The following is a 25,588-nucleotide window of genomic DNA, read 5'->3' as shown; positions in this document are numbered from 1 at the left end:
TGAATTTACAATCCCACTACCTCCTGGACTTCTGGGTTTTGGTTGAGAAATTTGCTAATTTAGCCTTATTGATCTTCCTCAGTTTGTTTGTTTGTTTATTTTTGTTATACAGTTCTTTTTTCTGATACTGAATTTTTCATCTTCTACTCCTTTTGTTAAAAAAATTCTCTTTAGTTATATAAAACTCCAGGATCCACCCTGACATAATTAAGAAAGCAGAGAACACAACCCACTCCAATTCAGTCCCAAACATGGCTCCCTCCCCCTTTCCCTCCCTCTCATTCCATACATCACTTCAATCCATTTACAGTTTATTTTACTAAAACATTGCGTCCTGTGGATACACTGAGGTCATGACCCACCGTGCCACATCCACACATGCACATACGAGAGTTCAGTCAGATTCATTCTCCTGCTCTTCTCTTTTCCCGTACCTGTTTTTCCTTCTCAATCCCCTTCATCTACTCTTTTGATGTTTCCTCTACTTTGATGAAATTCCCTCACTTCCCCCCCCCCTTTTTTCTCTCTCTTTCACTTTTTAAAAAAATCTGTCCCACAGCTTATTTTGAATTAGCTTCCAGATGTCAGAGAAACATTCTAACAATTCCAATTTTGGAATTGAATTCTTTCTCTTAGCATGATAATCTCAAGTTCCATTCATTTACCAGAAAATATCTTAAGGTCATTCTTCTGTATGACTGTGTGCTATTCCTTGGTGTATACTTTCCACATTTTCTTTATCCATTCATCTGTTGAAGGGCACCTAGGTTTGCACTATATCTTGACTATTATTAATTGTGCTGGTATAAATATCTATGTGACTGTGTTACTGTAGTCTGCTCTTCTGTTTCTGGTTGTCTGATTATAATGTGTCCTTTTGAACTCATTTTTGAGCGTATAATTTAGACCAAATAGTACTAACAGTCATGTAGAGAATTTTGCGTCCATATTCTTCTCTAGTGCACAGGGAACTGTCTCCACATTAGATGATATCATAGGACACAAAATATTTTTAAAAGTTTAAGTTAAATCAATAAAATTCAGAGATGAATTTTTAAGAAAGTAAACAAAATTGTCACATCCTTAGCTAGACTAACAAAAAAAGTCAAATAAAATCAGAAGTGGAGCTATTTCAGCTATATGAGATGATCACTTCGTTATGGATAAATATATCAAAATCTTGTTGTAGATCTTAAATGCATAAAATATAGAAACAATTTTAAAAAACATTTTCTTTCTCAGTTTAGTTTAACATGCTTCCATAATGAATATTAAACTCAATGCTTGCATTGATTCTTAAAGACCCTGTGGAAGGCATTTTTTACCTCTTTGTTCCTTAAGCTGTAGATCAAGGGATTAAGCATGGGGATCACTAAAGTGTAAAACACAGAGGCTATTTTGTCAGTCTCAAAGGAGTGAGTGGACTTAGGTTGCAAGTACATAAAAAAGAGAGACCCATAGAACACCACCACCACTGTCAGATGAGACCCACATGTGGAGAAAGCCTTTTTCCTGCTTTCTGCAGAATGCATTCTACATATAGCAAGCAGAATCATAATATAGGATGCTAAGACAACTAGGAGGGAGGAGATCAAGTTAAATGCTGAAAATAGTATGATCAACAATTGTATTTCCTGTGCATCTGAGCAGAGCATAGGTAACGAAAGGAACATCGTCACAGTAGAAATGACTGATGACATTAGAGCCACAGAAGTTCAATGTAAATATCTCAATAGTGAACAAGAGAGCCTGAAAGGTGCTGTAGAGGTATGGAATGGCCCACCAGCACACGACAGAGTCTCTGAGACATGATGACATTGTAGAGCAGAGGGTTGCAGATGGCCACATAGTGGTCATAGGCCATAGCGGACAAGATGAAAAACTCACTGATAATGAACACAAGGAAGAATGCCAACTGTGTAGCACATGCATTATAAGAAATGGTATTTTGATCCACAACAAAATTTACCAGCATCTTGGGACAAATGACAGTGGAATAGCCAAGGTCAATGAAAGCCAGATGTCTGATAAAAAAATACATAGGCGTGTGCAGGTGGGAGTCCAGCTTGGTCAGAATGATCATGCCCAGGTTGTCCACCACTGTGACCATGTAGATGATGACGAAGACCCCAAAGAGGGGAAGCTTCAGCTCAGGCCACCTTGAGACTCCAGTCAGAATGAACTCAGTCAGCAGGGTTTGGTTCTGTTGGCCCATTAAGTCCTGTTTTCTCTCTACTTCTCTTTCCTGGGAGGAAAGAGAGAGCTTTGTCCACTTTCTTTTAATGTCCTCTAAAATAATAATAATATTTATAGGATGTAAGAAAATTTTAATCATAACATGGAAGAGAAAAATAGTTTATATATCTGACACTTAAAAAAGAATTAACAGTAGAACCTTCTAATTCCTTTGAGAACACATATTTTTATACTGTATAAACAATCAACAGATTCTTCAATGTTTGGAACATATTCATTGAAACAAGACCATATAGGTTTTGATGAAGAAAGATTCAATTTTATTTTATCTAGAAAATGACTTTTACAGTTTTTCTTTATTAAACATTCATTTTTTGTGTGAGTGTTCTTTGGAATTTTTATATTCTTACGAAAGAGGAAGATACAACATAAACTGCATGGTATTAGTATTAGGGTTCCTCATATGCAATTCAAATGTTCTGGAGAACACTTATCAATGCACTCCCAAAATGTTATTTCTTTGTAAATGTGAATGTAACAGAGAAATCCATGACAAGTCCAGCCTACTTTCTCTAAATTCTAATGTCTTCTTCATGGCGCTTCAATTAATATGGCAGAGCATTTGTGGGGTCCAGCTAAAGGAAATTGCGTTAATTGCATTGCATTTGAGGGTTACTGACTTTAGTCATATTGTTCAAAGTCAATAACATTTACCATTGAATAATTATTTCCATTGTGATGTAGTAGTGACTTCAAAGGACATGCCTACTATCCAGTGTCTGAAAAGTACCAGGATTTTAAGTAATAAAATTGTTTTGATATATCTCATGATCTTTTTGACCATTAGTTCATTTATAATTGATATTTTAAAATTATTTTTCTACTTTGTATAAATAATCACAATCATTTCTTAAATTGCACACATGATTTTTTTCATTGTTGAAAAGGAAAGCCTCAAATTAGTGTAAACTTATAAAAACAAATGATCTGAATCTCTTCCTGCAAAGATATGTGGTATATATTATTTTAGGATTTGGAGTATTTAATTCAATATACACTTTATTTCCTTTAATATAACATTGTAGAAATATAGTAATATATGATTTATATTATTCAAGGACTTTGAGCTTTCAGTTCTATATACCATATTTCCTTTAATACCATAGTGTGATCATTGTAGATTTCATAAAGCACTATACTACTTGAGCATTTATTTCAACAGTTATTACTAAATGTCAAATTTCCTGGAATTTCCTAATGAAGATTGTATAAAGTGTACCACTGTGGTTTTCAAATATTTCAGAGAATAATACCCCACATTCATTTAATAAATTGACGTGAAAAGTCAGTAAAACATAGTAGAACTACTCTGATTAAAATAATGCAGATAATTTAGCCTAGTTCTCTTGGATTGCTGACATGATTACTTTTTCCTCAGTGAAACTCTGAAATACTGAAATGCTATAAGCATTTATTCATTTTTATTTATTTATTTATTTATACATACCAGGGTTTGAACTCAGGGTTGCTTAACCTCTGAGCCACCTTCCCAGATTTTCTTGTCTTTTTTTTTAATTTTGAGACAGGGTTTTGCTAAATTGCTTAGGGCCTTGCTGAATTGCCGAGCCTGGCTCAAACTTGGAATCCTCCTACCCCAGGCTCCTGAGTGGCTTGGAGTACAGGCCTGTGTCACCATACCTGACTAGCATAATTTTTAATTGGAGGAATGACTGCCTTAAAAATAAATCAGTCATAAAATGCAGGAAAGAAGTTATTATGTTGTGAAATGCCAGCTTTAACCTTTTCAGCTATCAGGTATTAACTACTAGGAGTTCACCACAATGCCCCAAACCACAGCCTGGTGCAGGCAGCTACAGTCTAGAGCCACAGTGCAGTGGTTGTAGCAGTTCTAGGAATTGCTCACTTTGGGTGCCTATTCGCCTTTCTTATTCAAGGACTGAGAACTGGAGAGGAGGGTGATACTGGAGATTGCTGAACTGAGTCCACTCCTTCTTCCAGGATGAAGTTGTCTGCTGTTGTCTCCATGGAGTTCCACTGTTGTTTCTGGTCTAGTCCTTGTCCACTAATATGAATGTACACCTAGACAATTTTATTTAAAAATCAATGTCTTGCAAGACTTGTCAGAGTATTAAGATTGAAGGTGGGATGCAGTGGATGGAGAAAGGTTTAAGAACTCCTGTTATCAATTCTGCCACCCTCAAGTCTTCAGTATTTTACTAAGAATTATTCTCTTGCCTATACATATCTGCTATTATCTCCCACTCTGAAAATGTCTAGAATCTTACTCTGCTCATTCTTTTGTCAAGAAAATAAGTGATATTTTCACTTTGGGACATGGTAACATCAGGAATTATGTGAGGTTTGGTGGTTCCTGCACAACTCTTTAACTCTTGAAATTGTTAGAGTATTTTCCATGTGTAATGATTTTTCTCCAAGTGATCAGTGGTAAGCAATCCATTAGGAAAATATAAACAACTAAAAATCTACAATTCTATGCATACAACTTTATAAGACTCATTGAAATTTGTAAAGTATTTCCTGGAGAATACTTGAACTATTGCTTTTCAAATATTTCATCAGTTATATTTATCCTAAAACAATATTTTTCCCTCATCAAAGATTATGTAGGCTGGGCAAGGTGGCACAGGCCTGTAATCCCAGTGGCTCTGGAGACTGAGGCAGGAGAAACAAGAGTTCAAAGCCAGTCTCAGCAAAAGTGAGGCACTAAGCAACTCAGTGAGACCATGTCTCTAAATAAAATACAAAATAGGACTGGGAATGTGGCTCAGTGGTCAAGTGCCCCTGAGTTCAATCTCTAGTAATGTCCCAAAAAAAGAATATTGTGTAGGTTATATGTTACAATTTGTTGTTTATGTGAAATCCAAATGCAACTGGGCATCCCATACTTTACCTGCAAATCCTTTTCATGGATCTAATTAGTAGATAGATCTAATTTAATCTATTAATAGATTTTAATAATTGAGATTAGTGATCAGTTTTTCAAATATTTCTAACTTACTTTGTGCTTCCAATTTCCAAATACTAGTACAAATCAAATAGGTCTAGGACACCTGTTTGATTCATAGGACTTAGTGTTCTAAAACACCAGAGTACTCCAGGGAAACCTAGTTAACAAAGATCATAATGTTTTGTGGTTTATTTGAGCAATCATTTGTCACTTTCCAAGAGTGTCTATGGTCTATGAGAAATTACCATTGCCCATGTAATCAAGATCAAAGACATTTCTTATCCACTGACCTTGCGGAAGAATCAAAAATCATCTCAGTTTATGCATCCCTTTTCTCTGGGTTGGAAGAATTTATGTTTTTCCTCCCTCTCTGGGATGCTCCCTGAGGAAGTAGCATGTAATTCTTGCAGATCATTATGCCCAAATCTTCTGAGAGATTTAAAAATATGCTTTAAATGTCTGATAATTAACTAGGAATCCCTACATTTTTCCCAGTGGGAAAAAGTATGGGAAAACTCAAACAAAGGAACAAGCTAGCAAAACAGATCTATCCAGTTCCATGGAGGCCTACATGATATCATGGCACTGAATTCACTCATGATGAGTCAACAGTTCAATTAGCAGCTGATCATATTAAGTTGGGCAATCATTGTAATACCATACCTCATTAAATCAATTGCAGTGCAATGATCTGTATTATATACATATGTAATACACTGTATATCCAAACATTGTTGAATAATGCTCAGTATAACCATAACAAGAGTAAAATCCTCTGTTAGTGGACACCAGCTCTAATTACTTTGTAACAATGACATTTTTCTTTATGATTTCTGTATTAAAAATTTGTATACATAGAAACAGTGATAAGTGAACACTTTTCCACATACTTGTTCGTCATTCATTTGTCTGTACTTCTAAAATTTCTAAACTTTAACCTATTTTTAAATAAGGCTGTTATTTTTATTGATCTTTGGAATATTTATAAGTTTTCTAGATCAATCTAAGTCTTTGAATTTTATTCTAGAAGCCATTTTGCTGTTCATATTTAGTTCTCTTTTCCAGTATCCTTCAGTGCTACATAGCAGAGATGTTGTATCACTGGTGTCAGCAGAAAACAGCCTCCCATCCAAGACTTCTTCATATAGAAAATGGATCTGGATGCTTGGAATGGGGCAGGTAGGAGAAACCAGGAAGAAAATGAAGCCATATGCCAAGGTCTAGAGTCACAGAACACTCCCAAGAATAGGATTCTGGAGAAATAAGAACCAGGCTCTGCTCTCACATAAAGCCTTGATTTAATTGTCCTGTACATTTGCGTGTTAAGAAATTAGGGATTCTATCTTGGATACGTGAGCCTTTTTGTTGAGAAGTCTGAATTTTGATGTATTACTCTAAAAAGTTTTTTGTTTGTTTTTGTTTTCGGTTCATTTATTTATTTAACTTTAGGATAAAATTAGTATGATTTTACTCAGAATGCAAATTCTCACCTGTAAGTGTCTATATAAATATTCCTTCATATTTAGCCTTCTCTGGGCTGCAGGGTTTTACCCACACCTACATGTTTTCTCGTCAACAAATTAGGGTTTGAACATGGAATATGTATTTCTCTTTGTCTGTTGGTATATTTTATGGATTCTTCCAAATTTTCCTTGTGGTGTGGTTGTTACAAATTCTGCTTCTCATTCATTAATTCAGAAAGACTGAATTTTATATGAGATTGCTCTCAAGTTGTCTAGACTAGATGTCCCCTCAAAGTACAAGTAGTAAAACTGAGAAAATTACTCATTCCTTTAGTGGGAAATGCATTTCAGAATCTGCCTGATTATTATTTCTCTTCAGTAATTTCTTATTTTTTCCTCAAAAATTGTTCCTTATCTCTGCAATGTTTTGGCTTATTATCAATTATTTGATAGTAACCAGTATCATCAGGGAGTCATATCTTTCTTTTCATTTTTAAATTTTTTATTTGAATGATAAAAATTATACTTTGGGTCATTTCTACTCTTTTAAATATATTGCTTTGCATTTTCTTTCTTTTTCTGGTTTGCTTTAGTATATTGGACATCTTTCTAATATAAACTATGAGAAAGCAATTCTGATTCAATGGAAGAGATGGCAAGAGAGTCAAGATTAATGTCATCCATTATTAGCATGTAAAACTGAGGGAAATATCAGTTAATTGTGCTGGTAGAATTCTGCCCCTATTAAGGGTCAAGTCCAAAGTCATCAATGGGAAAGATGAAGAAAGATGGACTCTCACAGTGTGAATTTCTGACTAGAATCTGTTCCTTGCTCACTCTGCCAATTTTTTATCCCAGTCCCCTCAGACTGATTCTCTAGGTTGAGATGTTGGAGATCACATTTGCTTAGTAAAGGAAGTGATGGGCTGAACCCAGTGGCAGTGTTGAAATGTTTCCCGAGTCACACTTGGCCCAAACTTCTCCAGGGAAGGTGGACAGAGGGACAGGGGGTGCTGGCACCAAGGGAGGGCTTGGCACATGGCTCTGAAAAGTTCAGAGGAGCTAGAGACCCAGGTGGCAGGACACACCTGGATAGTGTCTGTAGTGACCATACGAGGACAGCATTCCAAACTCCATCATGCATAAGCAGATGGAGCCATATGGGGAATGACAAAAACTTGCCTTAACCTGTCTCTCATATGGGACTGACCCAGCCCCCTTATACCCATGGTGGGCAACCCGGGAGAGTGGTGGTCAGCATAGTCCAGTTTTGGACAGGACACCATGGTAGACAGACCCCCATCTGGTTTCTGAGGTGAGCTGGTTCATCTCCATCTCTCAAAGCTTCTAAACATGCACACAGCTGAAGGAGGTCTTGCTGACTGAGAGCTTTGGAAAGCTCCCTCTAGTAAGACTGGGCAGGAGTGGCAGGGTAGAGGTGGAGACTGCCTTGAGAAAGCAGCTGAAAAATGCGTGGATTGGGATTTCCACAGACATCAGAGATGATACCTGGTTTGATAGGAACCATGATTCAATGCTCTGATTTGGGGCTAATTTGCCTTGGGGCAAATTTGCTAAATGAGGTAATTCCATCCTGACCTCCTTTAGCAGGGTTGGTCTGGGAAGACAGAAAACAGGTCTTCCCAAGACTCATGGGGATGAAAAGTGGCCAAGAAAAGTCAAATTTGGCTCCCAGTATATAATGAGAAAAACAGAGAGGACTTTAAAGGATTCTAGGTGCAGACTGAGCTAATGTCACCTTCTTTCCATGATTCTGATTCTGGTATTGACTTGGAGGCAGACATAGCCCTTCCCTGATCTTCTAAAGTCCCAGAGGTAAAGGGACCAGCTGGAGGATGGATCTTGAGGCATCCAAGGACACAAGTGTGTGAAAGCTACCCCTGTGGAACTCAACAGGGACCACAATGTTCCAGCCTCAGTTTATTCTCAGAGGAACAACAAGGCATGGGGTCTGGGGGACTTCAGTCTTGGGGATAAGGGCAGGGTTGCAGGTCTGTCTTCTTGGCAGATCCATATTTTGGATCTCCCAGTTGGGTCATCCAGATCACCCTTCTGGAATCAACAGCTTTCTCCTCTCTCTCCTCTGTGGACAGGACAGTGGATGGGAGTGCAGCTTCACCCAATGGAAGTCACCACCTCCTCTCCATGGGACTCCCAACCCCTCTCCTGAGACGGACTCCCCCAGGGCCACACAGGTGTGTCTAGATCTCCATGGCCATAGGATGTTTCCTGTTTTGTGCTCTCTGACCCACAGCTCTCTGTCTGTGGCTAGGTCCACTTTTCAAAGCAGTTGGTCCACAGGCTCCACTGTGCTTTGATTGCACATGTCCCTCTCATGCCGCAATTGTGTGTATCAGCACAGATGTTGCCAGATCATCTCCACCCTCTCTACTTCCAGCCACTTCAACTCCAAACTGGTGGTCACCATCTCTTCAAACCATGTGGACTGGGCCCCATTGTATAGGTCCACACAGGGCATGAAGTCATTGCCAGCCTGTGTGGACTTCCTCCTTGCTTCTTGATGTTCTCCTCCATCTTTTTGCTCAGCTTGATCTCCAACTGCTGGGTCTTCATCTGTAGGTCTCTCTGCCACTCTTTGAGGGTTTTCTGGGCCTTCTCCATAGCGACTGGTGAGTTGCTTGTGGAGGTCAGTGATATGGTGGTCACACTTTTTCATGTCTTTCTTGAAGTTCTCACAGAAGTTCATTAGGGACTTTTCTATCTCACTGTGAACTTGAGATGAACTTCTGCTTCATCTGCCAGGGTTTTCTTCATGTAGGCCCATGCTTCTCACAGGGAGCCTTCCTCCTGTACACCCAACGGAGTTCTGAGAGAGCTTAGCCAAGTTCTTAGCACGTTCTTCTTCAATCTTTATGCTCTCTCAGATGAATTTGGACATTTCTTTCTGCATCTGTTTGCCTTTAAGTTGATTTTGCATCATCAGTTCGAACCCAGTCATGGTGCCATTGCTTTGGGGGTCCTTCTTATCAGCCCAGAAGTAGTCACAGTAGCTCCACTCAGTTGGCTTTAGCAGTTGCTGTTCAGGCATTGTGTCTGGGTGAAGGAATGGCACACAATTTATCATTTTCTCTGTGTGGTCAACTTTATTTTCAAGATTTTATATTTTGTCTTCATTGCCTGAGGTTCAGTCTTCCAAGTGGTCTTGTCTGTTGGTGATACTTTCCATTGAATTTTCAGTTTGGTTTATTGATTCCTTCATTTCAAGGTTTTCTTCTAGATTTCAGGATTTCTATCTCTTTATTGAAGTGATCTTTCACCTCCTGAAATACACACCTGATTTCACTCCTTATACCCTCCTTTAAGTTGTGGAGCAATTTTACAAAGTAAATTCTGAACCACTTCTCAGACATTTCTTCTACTGTGTCGTCAATGGATTCTATTACTGGAGCATGTTGGTTTGTTTGGAGTGCTTTATTACCTTGTGTTTTCATGTTGTTTGTGTGTCTTCCCACCTAGCTATGTAGATCTAAGGCAGTACAGTTTCTACTCTGTAGATTTATAGTGTCCCTGAAGGTTTCCAGTACCTGCCTTTAAAGGCGGGGAGTCAATATTAACAGCACAGATCTGAGTTTCAGTTTCAATAGGTTCCAAGATGCTGCAGTGGCAAGATGACTCCCGGATTGCCTATGAACAATAGGCCCCAGGGAGGGAACTTCCTTTCCTGTTTTCATCCCTGCACTATTTCCCCTAAATATGTGGTTTCATATTCTGGGTTACAGTGTTTTATTGAAGTCTGAGTTAATTCTAATTTTTTTTTTCTGAAATGTATTTTACATATATCTGTAAAATTTTGAAATTCTTAAAAGATTCCTTTTTTCTCTTTGTTCTTAAAGTGTGGATGGTTTCTATTTTCTTGTGCTTGAATTCACTATTTTTCCCTGCAATGACAAATCCACTCTTAACAGATGAACAATGAAATGTTTATTGCCAATATCACCTTCTGCTCTAATAGTTTTTGTTTCTTTCTTATAATTTTTGTCTCTGTTTAATGTCTATGGTTATACTGAAGCTCTAGCAATGATTCTATAGGTGTTTCAAAATGTTTTACTCTAAATTCAGCATCTCTAAAATGATGACTTTTTTCTGGTAATTGATTTTTCTTACAGTTATGGATAATATTTTCCTACTTTTTCCTCATACAAATAAATATTTATTCAGATGCTGGGCATTATAAACCTTTGGCTATTAAGACTCATAATTTTTGTTCTTGTTTAGCAAAGAGATTATTTACATGCAATAAAAGTAACCCTGTTGAGGTTTAGTGTTGAGATCTACAAGATTGGGGCTTAGTTTACTGTCTCCTCTGAGGCCATTTCTTTTCAATTCTACTGTTCTCATTGAATGCACTTAGTCATCATTGAGTCTCTTCACTAGAGTTTGGTAGTTCCCATCATACAGGTTCTTGGTAATTATTCTTTCCCTGAAGTTGATGTTACTTTGGACTTGTAGAGTCTCATATTAATAAGTACAGTTTGGCATCATACAAAGTCTTAAGCAGGTCCTATGTTCATTTCTTAATAAACTTCCTAGCCTAGGTCACTCCACTGAAGCGTTCAGTTCCATATACTCTGGGCACTTCCACAAGCGTGTATCTGATTTTTTATTTTCATGTCAACACGACTGTTGTGTTGTGTGCCACCACCATCCATCATCAGGATCTTTTAAACGTGTTCCTTTTCTAACATGGAGTAGCACTGTGCTGACAATCATCAAATGTCTCAAAACACATATTACAAATATTTTCTCTCACTTTTCCATTTTTTTTTGGCAGCAGAGTTGTTAAATTCATGATTCCAATTACAGCGTTGATCCCAGCCCTCAGAACTGCAGGTTGATTTCCACTATTGGTCTAATGTTTAGCCTTCTCCTCATTTTCCTTGTGGTTGTTACTCCTTTTCCTCATATTTTCAATATTAAGTTTCATTCATATTTCCTTTTTATTCAATTCACATTTCTAGATATTTTAATACAAGTTTTTTTGTGAATGTGTTAATTCTAGTTGTTAAATGAATGTTCAATCATTTTGATACCCCCTTAATTTCTAATGTGCAATATGGTATCTACTGTATACTATCCACATGTAACTATTAGTTTGATGGATGCAAATCTTCAACACTGAGCATGCTAAGCTAAACAAGTAGACTGGCATCTCAGTTGGGCAATGGGTAACCCATAAATCATAAATTTGCTCATGTACTCAAGTGTGTGTGTGTTTAATTTTGTGTCTCGCTTCTAAAAGCCCTTATTAATAGTAGGTTCAGGTTCCCTATCTTTTTCACCTTCATAAAACATAGCTTGTACTTAATCTGGTCATAGTCAGTCATTATCCCTTAGGGTTAAGTCTAACTGATTCAATTATTTTCCATAACTGTTTCTATATTTACTAAATTTGAGAACCCTCCATTTTGCTTCATTTTTGTTTAAAGTCTTTAAGCCTTTTAGTTAATTATACACTGTAGGGATAGATATAACTCATGGGGAATTCCAAAATCCCTTGAGAAAGAGAATGTTTCCCGAACTTTCATCTGCTACATCATATGATGCTCAATCTATGATAAGGCCCATTAGAGATTGAAAATATATATGGAGAGAGTCAGAGACACAAAGAGAGACAGAGAGAGAAAGAGAGACAGAGAGACAGAGAGACAGAGATTGACAGAGGGAGACATCTAATTCCTTCTTCTTTAGAAAAAATATCTTAAGGTTTTACTTATTTGTTGTTTCTTGTGTTTATTATTAATTGCTTAAATTTACTCTTAATTATGTACCTGGAATTATCTTCCATTAGATACTTTAACAATATTTGATAACTTTGAGGACATATCATTATTAATTGACACAAATTTTTAGTAAAGAGTAAGAAATCATGGAGAAAGCATGAAGCCTTTAAGTGTGAACATTTAAAATATTTTTCTTCAGGTAAGTTTATTTTGTAAAAGTAATTTCTCTATTTGAATTATGTTGTATTTGATATGCTAGTCAGAAGTTTTTATGTGATAGAATCGTAGGTTTATTAAGAAAATTGCAAGTAATTAAATTAAATTGTACATCACCTCATTTAATTGTTTCCAATATAACCTTCAATTTTGTTAAGGATAACCATAACCAGAATAAGAAATAAAATTTAATTTCAAATTTCTAATGGGAAACTCCATATACTTAATTCTGCTTGGAAATGAAAACTACTTATATAAACCTTCCTTGAGAAAATGTTATTTAATTGGTAAAGGATGAGGTTATCTAATTTACAAGGCTTTCTACAATGGTGAAAATGTATTATAACTCGTTCTGCAGGAAACACTGGTCACTAGTTACATATGCTTACTGATAACTTGAACAGGGGTTATCAATCGTGGGAAATTAGGTTATGTGTAATTTTAGTTAATTTAAGTTTCTGTTTAATATTCACAGGTGGTTATTATACTGGACAGATCAGCTATGGTAGACAAATAGGACCAATTTGAATGTCAAGGTTTAACATATGTTGAAGGGACTTGTATTTTGGTAAATAAACTAATAGTCTAGGGGAAGTCATTAAAACACATAGGCTGAAATTGAATGTGAAAATTTTAAACCACCAATTTTCATTTCCATTTAATTAAAAATTCAAATAAAATAATGTATTCTACTGTGGGCTTATTTATTATTATACAATAGAAGACATTGAATAAAAAGTTTTGAATAACTGAACTTTCACAGAAACTGAATTGAGAAATATAATGGTCATAAATATTTATCATTTTTTAAAAAAATTCAAATCATTTAATGGATTTAATGTCTATCTTTAATGTCTGCCTACACATTCCAGTTCTGTAATGATGGGTTATCTGATTGGAAAACTTCACAAATTCTCATTGAATTAAGACCACATATAATTAAAATTGCTACAAATAATGTTACATTTAATTTTGAAAATTAAAATAAACCATATTTTCTATTGTTGTCTGTGTTTTAGAGCCTCAGTTAGCTACTGATATCATAGAAAAACTCAGGTACTTAAAACTAGTGAATTTTTTTCAAAGAATTAGAGAAGTTTACAATTTCTTGTTCATGTTTGGCAATGCAGGCACAATCAGTATGCAGGAAGCCTTAGTTTTAAAATCTAAAGCAATTTTTCTTTCTACTAAAGAATATACAAAATCTATTGCAAAATGTACATGCAAAAGCAGCTACTTTATTGCAGATTACATTATTGCACATGGAAATATGTTGATATTAAGTGATTGTGATTTTCATTTCTGTGATATAAGTAAAATTCTGTAAATTGTCCTTCCATACAGAATAGCCATATTCACTATTGTAATGCTAATAATAAATAATACTGATAATGTATTTAATGTAAGTAAACTGATTTATAGAATATTACTCTGATTCAGTGCTATCTCTGCTTTTCCATTACTTTATTTTTGACTTCTGTACTAATATTACAATATATTAAATACTCTATTATGTCTTGATACTTTGGAGTTGTTATTTTCCTTCCAACTTCTTTCCAATGGTTTCAGCTATTTTGTTATTTTTATTTTATTTTATTTTTTTGCACGAAGAATAAACCCAGTTTAACCACTGAGACACATCCTGAGACCTTTTTATTTTTATTTTGATACAGGGGATAGGGTCTCTCCAAGTTGCTTAGGGCCTTGTTAAATGCTGATGCTAGCCTTTAACCTGGGATGCTCTGGCCTGGTCTCCCAAATGGGTGGGATTACAGGCGTGTGCCACTGCACATCGCTAGCTATTCTTAATGCCTTATATTTTCATTCCTTTCATTGTGTATGCAGTTAATCTTACTGAATGTTTTTCTTTTGAAACATATTTGTGTAACTGGAACACATATCACCCTTCACTTAGACATCTTGTTTAGCTCTCTGGTCCTTTAATACCAAAAGTATTTTATAGGAAGAATATGCCACACATTTGCCTTTTCTAATTTCAAATTTGTCATACTGGTACGAATCATCAAAGCTTTGAAGGTTTCCTTTTCCCCACAAAAGATTTTCTACCTAGGCAAGTTTGATCCAATGACCTATCTCAGAATAGGCAAATACTCATAGGGGTAAAATAATAGAACATTCACTAGTGTTTTCCAAAATTGTTTGTATGTTTATAATAGTTGATGTAAAAGCAATTGTTTTGCTCTATCAGGGATGATTTAAGATAGGACTTCAAGATATTATTTAGCATGTTGAGGTTTGAATTTGGATCATTGTCTCAGGTAAGCTGTGTGGCATGTGGACACACACACAGTCACATACGTGTGTACGGATATATTCACTATCGTTTTTGTATTGAATGCTTCCCAAGGTCTGTGTTAAAGGCTTACGTCTCCAGCTTGGTGATATTGGGAAGTAGTGGAATCATTCGGAGGTGGGGCCTGGTGGGAGGACCTTAGGTTACTGTGGGCATGACTTTGATGGGAGTGAAAATCCTTCTTTATGCTTCCTCTTGCTCTTTGCTTCCAGGCCACAGGGTGAAGTGGTGAGCAATTTGCTCTGTCATGTTCTCCTGCCATTACCATCCAGCTCCACCATCAGGGAGCCAAACAATGGGGACCCAATCAATGGGACTGTCTCATCTTGAACTGGGATCTCTAAACATATGAACTCAAATATATGTCTTATCTTTATAGGTTGATTATTTCAGGTGTCTCATTATAGTAATGGAAAACAGTCTAACACAACGATACAGAAATACATGAAAGAAAAATTTCCTAGAAAAAAGATTATGCAATATTCTGTATTAAAACATCCATTTACTGAGTATATTTCTCAGGATACATAGTAATAGGTGAATGTAAGGCAATATATTATGACTTGTATTATTTCTTCCAGGAAATCGGTGGTAAATCTTTTATTTATCTGCTTGCAATTATCTTTTTTATCTGACTGTTTTAGAATTTCTCTTTATCATTGATTTCCGATATTTTATTGTGTTTTGATTTGGGGGTGGTTTGATTCTATTTATTATGCTTGGAGTAGTCTTGGGTTCTATTTTAAATGTTTGTTAGTTAGAGTCATAAGTTTTTGCTTTTTCTTATGTTTAGGATGTGTGATTGGTTGGATGCTGAATATTTAAATTAATGAGTACTGCACTTTTTTCTCCTTTGAAAGAATGTTATATATTTAAAACTAATCAATTGGGTCCTTTTGAGATTTGTTTTCAAGGCAGATATGTAACAGGCTAAAGTAGATTTTAAGTCTAATGTCTCTACTGCATGATCGAATATGGAACAAGTACTGACTCTAAACTCTGGCTTTTGGAACTCTAATGCCATCCAGTCCTGTCTGATCTCTTTGTCTTGTTTGGTTTACAATTCCCTCATCCATTATTTAATATCCAGTGGATTTTCACTGTAGGAATGAAAAAATTATCATTCAGGCCCTATTCTAAAGGATCTGTAAAGGAGGAAAGAATGAATAAAAATAAAAATTGTAAGACATTGCAAGTTTCTATATATCAGAGTGTTTCATTCTCCATAGTTACTTTAAATGGTATATACATTAAACTTAAAGATTTAAAGTCAAAGATTTGTTGAAGAGGTTTCCTCCAGTGTGTGTTTTTGATGCCTTATCTAGTATGAGTTGGCTGTATTTATGTGAGTTATGTGTGTCTTATATTCTGTTCCATTGATCTTTTTGCCTATTTTGGTGCCAATACCATGCTGTTTTGTTACTATAGCTCTGCAGTATAATTTAAAATCTGGTATTGTGTTGCCTCCTTTTTCATATTTCTTTCTGAGGGTTGTTTTAGTTATTCTGGTTCTCTTATTTTTCCAAATGAATTTCATGACTGCATTTTTTATTTCTATGAAGAATGTCATTGGAATTTTGGTGGGAATTGCATTGAATTTGAATAGTACTTTTGATAGTATGACCATTTTGATAATATTGATTCTGCCTACCCAAGAACACTGGGTCTTTCCTTCTTCTAAGGTCTTCTCCAATTTCTCTCTTTCGTGTTCTGTAGTTTTCATTGTGTATATCCTTCACTGCTTTTGTTAGATTAATTTCTAAGTATGTGTGTGTGTGTGTGTATGTGTATGTGTTTTTGTGGTGCTGGGAATGGAACTCACGGCCTTGTGCTTGTAAGGCAAGCACTTTACCAACTGATTCATCATTGGAGTATATGAATGCAATTGATTACAAGTGTTAATTATATGTTCTTCTACTTTGCTGAATTTTTTTAATGAGTTTTAGAAGTTTACTTGGAGTTTGGAAATGGGTAATATATATCTCCAATTTAGGCTGCCTCAAAATAATCTAATTGTTTACACTATTGTTTTAGGTTTACAAAATACAATCAAAAAAGATTGAGTATTTATACACATATATACATTTATGTACATATGTATATATATATATATACACACATGTGGAAAGTGTGGGTATATATCAGTTTTAAAAATGTTACAGAAATAAGTAGTCTTTTGCTGCAGATTTTAATAAGTATTCCCATTGGGAGATATGTAAAGTTCTATAGCATTAATAATACAAAAGCTAAAGAGGTAAAGGAAATAATTAAAGGAATATTTGGGAATGAATCACATTTATTCTAAGTAAAAATAAATTTCATTTAACTGAATATGAGGGTACAAATTATGTGTGTATGCATATAATCTATTTTGATTTGGAAACAAAATATAATTATATGTATTAGAGTATTTAAAAATCTAATATTTGCTCATTAAAATTCTCTCTGATCTCTCCATCCTTGAACGTGAGATATTTTAATTTCATACTATTATTATATTGCTCTCCCATTTCTCTTTTCATTCTGCTAATATTTGCTTTATATATTTAGGTTCCCAATGCTTAATGGGAATTCAAAATAGTTATACCTTCTTGATTATATTATTCCTCCCTCAGTATGTAATAACATTTTGTTGTTGCTTGTGACTATTTTTGGCTTATAATCTGTTTTGTCAGATAAACCAAGCACTGCATAACATTTCAGTCACATATACACATATGGTGGTCCCATAGGATTATAAACATGTGAAGGCTTTTTTTATTTAGTGAAGTCAGACCCTTCATAATGTCATTGCACAACACCTTACTCACATCTCTGTGGAAAAGTTGGTGTAAACAAAGCCATTTAGTTAAGTTCAGATGTACAGTGTTTACCTTTGTGTTATAATTCCTTAAAATATGCAGTACCATTACTTGTTCAGGAGTTTTGTAACCTAGGATCAATGGGTCATGTATATGGCTGGGTATGTAGTATGCTTTACCATCTAGGTGTGTGTAAATATGCCACGTTCACATGATGATGGAATCTCCCAATGACACATTTCTCAGCTTATTGTTTTATCTTTAAGCAATGCCTAACTCTATAAGTGGGAAAAGGACTTAAAGGATCAAAACACTGACTCTCACTTAGGCATTCAATTTTCTCTTAGCTACCTTAAACTTCAAGTCAAATTTCTACTCAGTTCTTAACATAGGCATGCTAATAATATAAGGAATGTCAAAACTGTGCCCAAATTTACCTAATGTCTCCCATTCCTTTTCAAGAGTAAAGACATCAGAGAAGAGAACTAAGATGATGATGATGATGATGATGATGATGATGATGATGATTTTTCAGATAGAAACTGAGGCTGCCCACCTAAGTTGGAGTAATCATTTCAAGACCAGATGAACCCACTCAAGCAATAACTAGTTCCTTAGAGCCGGTTGGATCTGGAAGAACCACACTTGAGAAAATTATTATTTTTGATCAAGACAAACTGACTATGCACAGTTCTTGCCCCTCGTTTCTGACTATTCCATATATAACCTGGTAGCTCTCGTCACTATCCTGAAGACAGAGCTTAGGACACTGGGGTCCTGTTACTTCCCAGTGTGGTCACACTGAATAATGAATTCCTTTCCTGTCTTACCACTATTTGTCCCTTTTTGGACTCTCCAGGTGGAAGGAGTTCAAAGCTAGTCTGTTGGGATCTCCAGTTAGGCCTCAGAATCATGCCTCTGGCTAAGAACTCCGATAACATAAGCATTTCTACTTCTGCTCTTTTTTTATTTTTATTTATTTATTTTTTTTATTTGCAGGGAATTTTTTTCTCTCTCCCTCCACTTCCAGTCTGTGTGTATCCTTGAAAACGAAGTGAGGTTCTTGGTCTTTTAATCACTCTTGCTTTTTAATGGATAAATGTTTAATAATCAGTTGTATTCATTGTTTTCTGGTTATTTTGTGGAAACTTTGTTCCTTTCTTTCTCTCTTGCTCTTTTCCTTTGTTGTTTGATGGCATTGTGTAGTGGCGTTCTGATTTCTATCACTCGATTCCTTATGTGTCTACTAGAAGTTTTTGCTTTGTGGTGACCATAGGACTTACATTAAACATGTCTCTATTTAGTCTCTATTTAGTTGACAACAACCTAAGTTTTCTCACATATAAAAAGTTCTCCATTTTCACTCATCTTCCAATGCACTCATTTTATGTTTTTGATGTCACAGTTAACATCTTTTCATGTTATACATCCAGCAAAGTTTAATGTAGTTATACTTATTTTTAAATTTTCTCTTTTAACCTTAGGCCTCAGTTTTGAGTAATGTAATGATGTAGGTTATATAACTTGTACATCAATATTACTGTGTAAAAACTTTCCAAGTTTAATTATATGTTTGACTTAACCGGTAATTTTTACACATTTATATGTTCTCATGTTATTGATTTGGAGCATTTCATTTCAGCTTGAATATTTCCCGTTATAATTTTCTGTATATCAGTTCTAGCAGTGATGAATTTCCTCAGAATTGTTTGATGGGGAAGTTTTATTTCTTCCTCATTTATAATTAATTAATTATTTAATTGGCATAATAACATTCATTTATAAAATAAAAAGTAATGGACGTTTTAACAATATTTAGTTCTTCAAGTCCATGAACATAGGATATATTTCCATTTGTTCATGTCATTTTCAATTTCTTTCATCAATGTTTTATATTTTTCAGTGAACATATATTTCACTTCCTTGCTTGAGTTTACTCATAAATAGTTATTATGCATTGTATATAGGATTTTTAAAGAAAATCATGTTCAATTAATTAATTGATAGTTTATACAAGCATTTTTTATTTTTATTTATGAATTTATTAAGGCAAAATTTTTACCTGATGCATGAAAACAGAGATATTAAGGAGGTGTCATTTGAAGTTTTTGTACACATACACATTGCATAATATTTAAAATAGATTCAACAAATCTGTCTTCTCATTTATTATTACTTTATGGAGAAAACATTCAAACCCTTTCCTCCAAGCTTGATGAAATATATATCACATTATTTTTAAGTATATATGTGAAATTCTTGACTTTCAACTTCATAAATTTGTTTATCAGCTCTAATAATTTCTTTGTGTGTGTATATAAAAATATTTGTAGATTTTTAGTTATAAGATCATGGAATCTGCAAAGAGAGAAACTTTTACTCCTTCCTTCCCTTCATTCCCTTTTTTCCTTCCTTTTTAGGTACTATACATTCCTTTTTATCACATAATTCCTTTGGCTAAGGTTTCTTATTTCTGACCTGAGAGGAAAAGCTTTCAAATCTTTTCCAAGAGTATGATATTAGCTATGGGTTTTCCCTAATTAATGAAGGGCAGCATTACCAGAAAAGGTATTTTTTTGGCTATCCCTTTCCCTTCAACACTTCAAGTATATTATTCCATTATCTCCTTGACTGGCATATTTTTGATGAGAAATGGGACAATAGACTTATTGACCTCCCTGTATATTTTTAACAGTTATTTTTCCTGATGCTTTCAGAATTCTTCATCTTCTATGTCTGATTGTTTGATTTTAATTGGTCTTTTTGAATTTCTTCTTGTATTGAATTTAGTTGGAGACTTCTGAGTTCCCTGAACCTGTACTTCAGACCAGACAGGTCTAACAGACATATATAGAATTTTCCATCTGTGAAAAGCACAATGCATATTCTTTCCTAGTGCAGAGAACAGATTCCAGATTAGATCATCTGATAGGACACAAAAATCTCTTTATGTGTTTAAATTAAATCAATAGAATTAGGAGTTGAATTTTTAAGGAAATAAACAAAATTGACAAACAAGTAGGCTAAGAAAAAAATGATTCAAATTAGCTGAAGTGGAGATACTATAACTACATGAGATGATGATCACCTTAATGGCCATGAATATATTAATCACTTCATCATGTATAGTTACAAAAATCATGTTATGTATCTTTGATACATTAAAGAAATATTATAAATCATATTTCCTCATCAGTTTATTTTGACACAAGTCCATAATGAACATTAAACATAATGCTTGTATTGATTTTTAAAGACCCTGTGGAAGGCATTTTTTACCTCTTTGTTCATAATGCATCAAGGGGTTAAGCATGGGGATTGCTAAAGTGTAAAATACAGAGGCCAGTTTATCAGTTTCATAGGAGTGAGCGGATTTAGGCTGCACATACATAAAAAGTAGAGACCCATAGAATAACACCACTCCTGTCAGATGAGACCCACAGGTGGAGAAAGCCTTTTTTCCTGCCTTCTGCAGAATGCATTTGACATATGGCAAGCAGAATCAGAATATAGGATACCAGGATTACCAGGAGGGAGGAGATCAAATTAAATGCCAAAAATAGTATGATCAACAACTGTATTTCCTGTGCGTCTGAGCAAAGCATAAGTAACAAGGGAACAACATCACAGTAGAAATGACTGATGACCTTAGGGTCACAGAAGGTTGATGTGAAATACTTAATAGGGAACAAGAGAGCCTGAAAGGTGCTGTAGAGGTATGGAATGCCCATCAGCACATGGCAGAGTCTCTGAGACATGATGGCATTGTAGAGCAGAGGGTTGCAGATGGCCACATAGTGGTCATAGGCCATGACAGACAAAATGGAATGTTCACTGTTGATGAACATAATAAAGCAAGCCATCTGGGTGGCACATGCATAAAAGGAAATGGTATTTTGTTCCACAACAAAATTTACCAACATCTTGGGACAAATGACAATGGAATTGCCAAGGTCAATGAAAGTCAGATGTCTGATTAAATAAAATAAAATACATAGATGTGTGCAGGTGGAACCCACCTTGGTCAGAATGAGCATGCCCATGTTGCCCACCACTGTAACTGTGTAGATGATGAGGAAGACCCCAAAGAGGGGAAGTTGCAGCTGAGGCCGCCTTGAGACTCCCATCAGAATAAATTCCGTTGGTAAGGTTCTGTTTTGTCATTAATTCCAGTTCTGTTTTCTGGAAAAAAAAAGGTGGGGATGTTGTCATAAGGTTTTATATCATGTTGCTGAAAAACGTATATAATATTTGTGAATCAGTGGTAAATTTTCTTCATAATAGTTCATTGACAAATTACTGCTGCATCTCATTTTGAAACTAAAATAAAGGATGGAAGATTCTACTGCTTCAATTTTAACCTATCAGGGATTTTTATGAAAGACATACACTGATATAATATAAAGCCTAAATAATACCAGCATTATTTTGAACATATGCATTGATAACAAATCCATATAGATATTAATATAGAAATAGTAGATTGCTTCAATTACACAAAAACAGTTCAGTTTTTCTTTTGTGCACTTCTACTTTTGTCAGAGATTTCTTGTGGAATATTTATTTATTTATTCATTCATTTATTTATTTATTTATTGTTAGTATTGGGGGTGGAATTCAGTTTTGCTCTCTTCTTTTTAATTTTATTTTGAGGTAGGGTCTCACCAGGTTTCCCAAACTTCCTCAAATATTTTCAGTCCTACTGCTACGGCCAGCTTGAGTCACTGAGATTACAGTTGTGCACCACTGCCACCTGACTAGGATTTTGATACTGTCGCAGAGGCAGCCAAAGATAAAGAAGTTAATGAATCTGAAGTTTTAGAGTCCCTTATTTGCACTCGTAGTTCATGACTGAGTGCTTAAAAATGCACTCACTAAATCCCATATCTTTGTAAAAGATGCAAATATAATGTATGTTGAACATGATTGGTTAAGTTCACCTTCTTTTGTATGCCAATTTCCACTCTATCACCCTCAAGTAATATAGGATCACGTGGATGGATCTACAAGCATTTGTGGGGTTCATGTAAGAATACCTAATTGATAATACATTTTGATGCTTATTGCATATATAATATATAATGTATAATAATAATTACATATTATGCATAATAAATAATAATATACACATATTAGATATAGTTCAAAATCAATGGAATTTATCATTGAATTTCTCTTCTGGCATAACTATGTGCCCTAAGAACACTCCTACACTGTAGGTTGAAGTTTGTCTGAAATATTATAAATAAAATGTATTTTGTATTAAAAGTTCATAAGATTTATAAAATTACTTGAAATTTTAAAAATTCTTTTTTTCATCTTTTATATTCATTCTTATGTCTCAATTTACATATATAATTTTGTTTTTTCTTTGTTAAAATACCCCTCCATTGTATAAGCTCTAGACATAAAGATCTGGAACAAATTCTGCTGAAACATGCCAATATTTCAAATAATCAGACATTTTGATTATTTAAATTTATGTACTTTTTATATAATTTCCACTAAAATACAACAAGGTAGAAATGATTGGATATGTATGAATTTGCACAAGAATTATTTGAGCATTTATTTTATCACATCTTACTGTCACTTTATTTCTGTGATACATACTCCCTTGCCATTTATAAATCTATGCAGGCAGTCAGAACAACAAAGTGGACCTGCATTGATCGAGGGTGGGGAGGTTGCTTTGCCTAAGACACCTTCACACTCACCCTCTCCTCAATGAACAACTGTATTTCATAAGCATGATTTTCAATTAGAATAGTGTTCAGAATTTAAAATAGTCAAAAAACATTTGGGATAGAATTATCATTATATGATAGCCTGAATTATTATCAGTGTTAGTGTGAAGGACTACCAGGTAGAAAACTCTGGAAGACAAGAGACAGTCCCACAGTTTGGAGCCTATGGATCCTGGAGGTACTTCGTGCCAGTGAGTGACAGTTCTAGGAATCTAAGTTCTCTGTGTGCCAGTTCTGCCTTTCTGATACAGGGCAGGGGGCAAAGGAAAGAGCAAAATTGATGATTGATGAGTCAATTCCATCCTTTTTACCTATACGAAGTCACCCAATGCTTCTCTATTCATTTAAATTCTCCCTTTCTATTCTATTCCTCTCCCACAAATTATACACTTTGCAGACTCCTGTGCCTAAATCATGTGAGAGATTCAGAACAATGCCTTGATTTTCCCACTGATGGTCTGGGACACTCTACCCATTCCCCAAAGAGAAATGCAGAGATAACTCAAGGAAAGGAGAAAAGCAACATAAATGATCTATACATTCTCATGGAGATCAAAACATTTTAAAGATATTCATAACAATGGAAAATATTTTGAAATTGACTTTCTACCAGTAAAATGAACATGTCCAAAGTCATGATGAAATTTTAGATGACATTAAAGCTACAATGTAAGTTTTTTATTTTAAATCGTTATTCAGATAAAGTATACAGCAGACATGAGGCTAAAAATATATCCCTTACCCCATACTTGTGCATTAAATGCAACTATTCTCATATTCAAATATATGACTCATTGCCTGAAGTCATATATTTGATGTCTAGACTATTTGGAATTAGAGCCTCATACTACATGAATAACATATATGACTTTTCTTTCAGAAGGCAAACCTGTAATGATCATGATACCATAATGGCATATTGCCAGAGAAAAGGTTTCACTTCTTTGGATAATGTCCAGTACCAATTTATCAAACATAAAATCTGCTATGACTTTCATTTGTAGAAGAACTGAGAGGAATTTTCATGAAATTGGAAATGAATCTAAATTGCATAAGTTGAAGTCTTTAAAAATACACTTCATTTGTGCCTACTGCCTGACCTGACACCTAAATCAAGATAAAGAAAATTTTTAACACCAAGGAAAAAATTTCCTCATATTTTATGCTCTCCATGCCCAACACTGCCTCCAACCTAAGGAAATTTTCCTAATATCTTAATCCCTCCAAACATTTTGATCTTTTCCCCAAAATATTTTTAACTCTTCTCAAATTTATACATGTAAAATCTCACAAAACTTACTACTGATTTGGCATCTTTAATTCAGTATATTGCTTTTGAAATTCATCCACAAGTTTGTTTTGCTACTAATGTACCATATTTCTGTAACTGTTCTCTTATTGATGAGTATTTGAGTTTTGGGTTATTAGGGAACTCTCCTACACAAGTATATTTGTTGATATGTGTAATAATGTTTATATTTATGAGTCTAAAAGTAGGATCACTGAATTTAGATTATGTTAAAGTCAATTTTAGAAGAAACCCTCAGTTTTGCAAACTTATTTGCATTACCAACAAATGTGAAGTATCAAGTTCTGATTTTCTCAGTGTTCTTGCAAATATTTGATAGAGGAAGTGTATTCTTGGATTTTAAACTTGAAATGGGAGATAATGCAAGGGAATATCTCATTGTGATTTGAATTTTTATTTGTCTTATAACTAACAACAAACAATGGTGATAGCCTTCCAGATACTTGTTCATTAATTTGTGGTCTTTTATGAAATTACTAAACTTTTGCCCATTTAACATTGTTTTGCTTTGTTTTTTGTTGTTTTTTTTTGATTTTTTTGCTCTTTAAATTTTTATATGCACTGTAATTAAAACTAGTTTTTTTCAGATTTTCTTCTAGAAGTCGTATTGTATTGACTTTCATTTTTGTTTCAACTTTCATTTTTGTTTCTTTGACACAGATCTCGCAGGGATGTAAAAGAGAAGTTTGTTTCCGCTAAAGGTGGCAGAAAGTTCTCCACCACCCCAAACTTTCACATGTGCAAAATAGATTTTGATGCAGGGCATAAATGGACTACAGGCCCCAGAAAGC

The 25,588-nt window shown here is 34.7% G+C and overlaps 3 pseudogenes; all 3 read right to left on the bottom strand.

Moving 5' to 3' along the window:
* Positions 1–1,277: 1,277 nt before the first annotated feature.
* Positions 1,278–2,215, bottom strand: LOC124975040 (olfactory receptor 8K5-like; annotated as a pseudogene).
* A 6,498-nt stretch (positions 2,216–8,713) lies between these two features.
* Positions 8,714–9,718, bottom strand: LOC124975039 (growth arrest-specific protein 7-like; annotated as a pseudogene).
* Positions 9,719–20,966: 11,248 nt separating this feature from the next.
* LOC124975038 (olfactory receptor 8K5-like) lies at positions 20,967–24,235 on the bottom strand (annotated as a pseudogene).
* Positions 24,236–25,588: the final 1,353 nt, after the last annotated feature.

This window comes from Sciurus carolinensis, unplaced genomic scaffold, assembly GCF_902686445.1.
Source record: "Sciurus carolinensis unplaced genomic scaffold, mSciCar1.2, whole genome shotgun sequence".
Taxonomy (NCBI): Eukaryota; Metazoa; Chordata; class Mammalia; order Rodentia; family Sciuridae; genus Sciurus; species Sciurus carolinensis.
The sequence above is the reverse complement of the archived record's forward strand: the minus strand, read 5'-3'. Positions and strand labels throughout refer to the sequence as shown.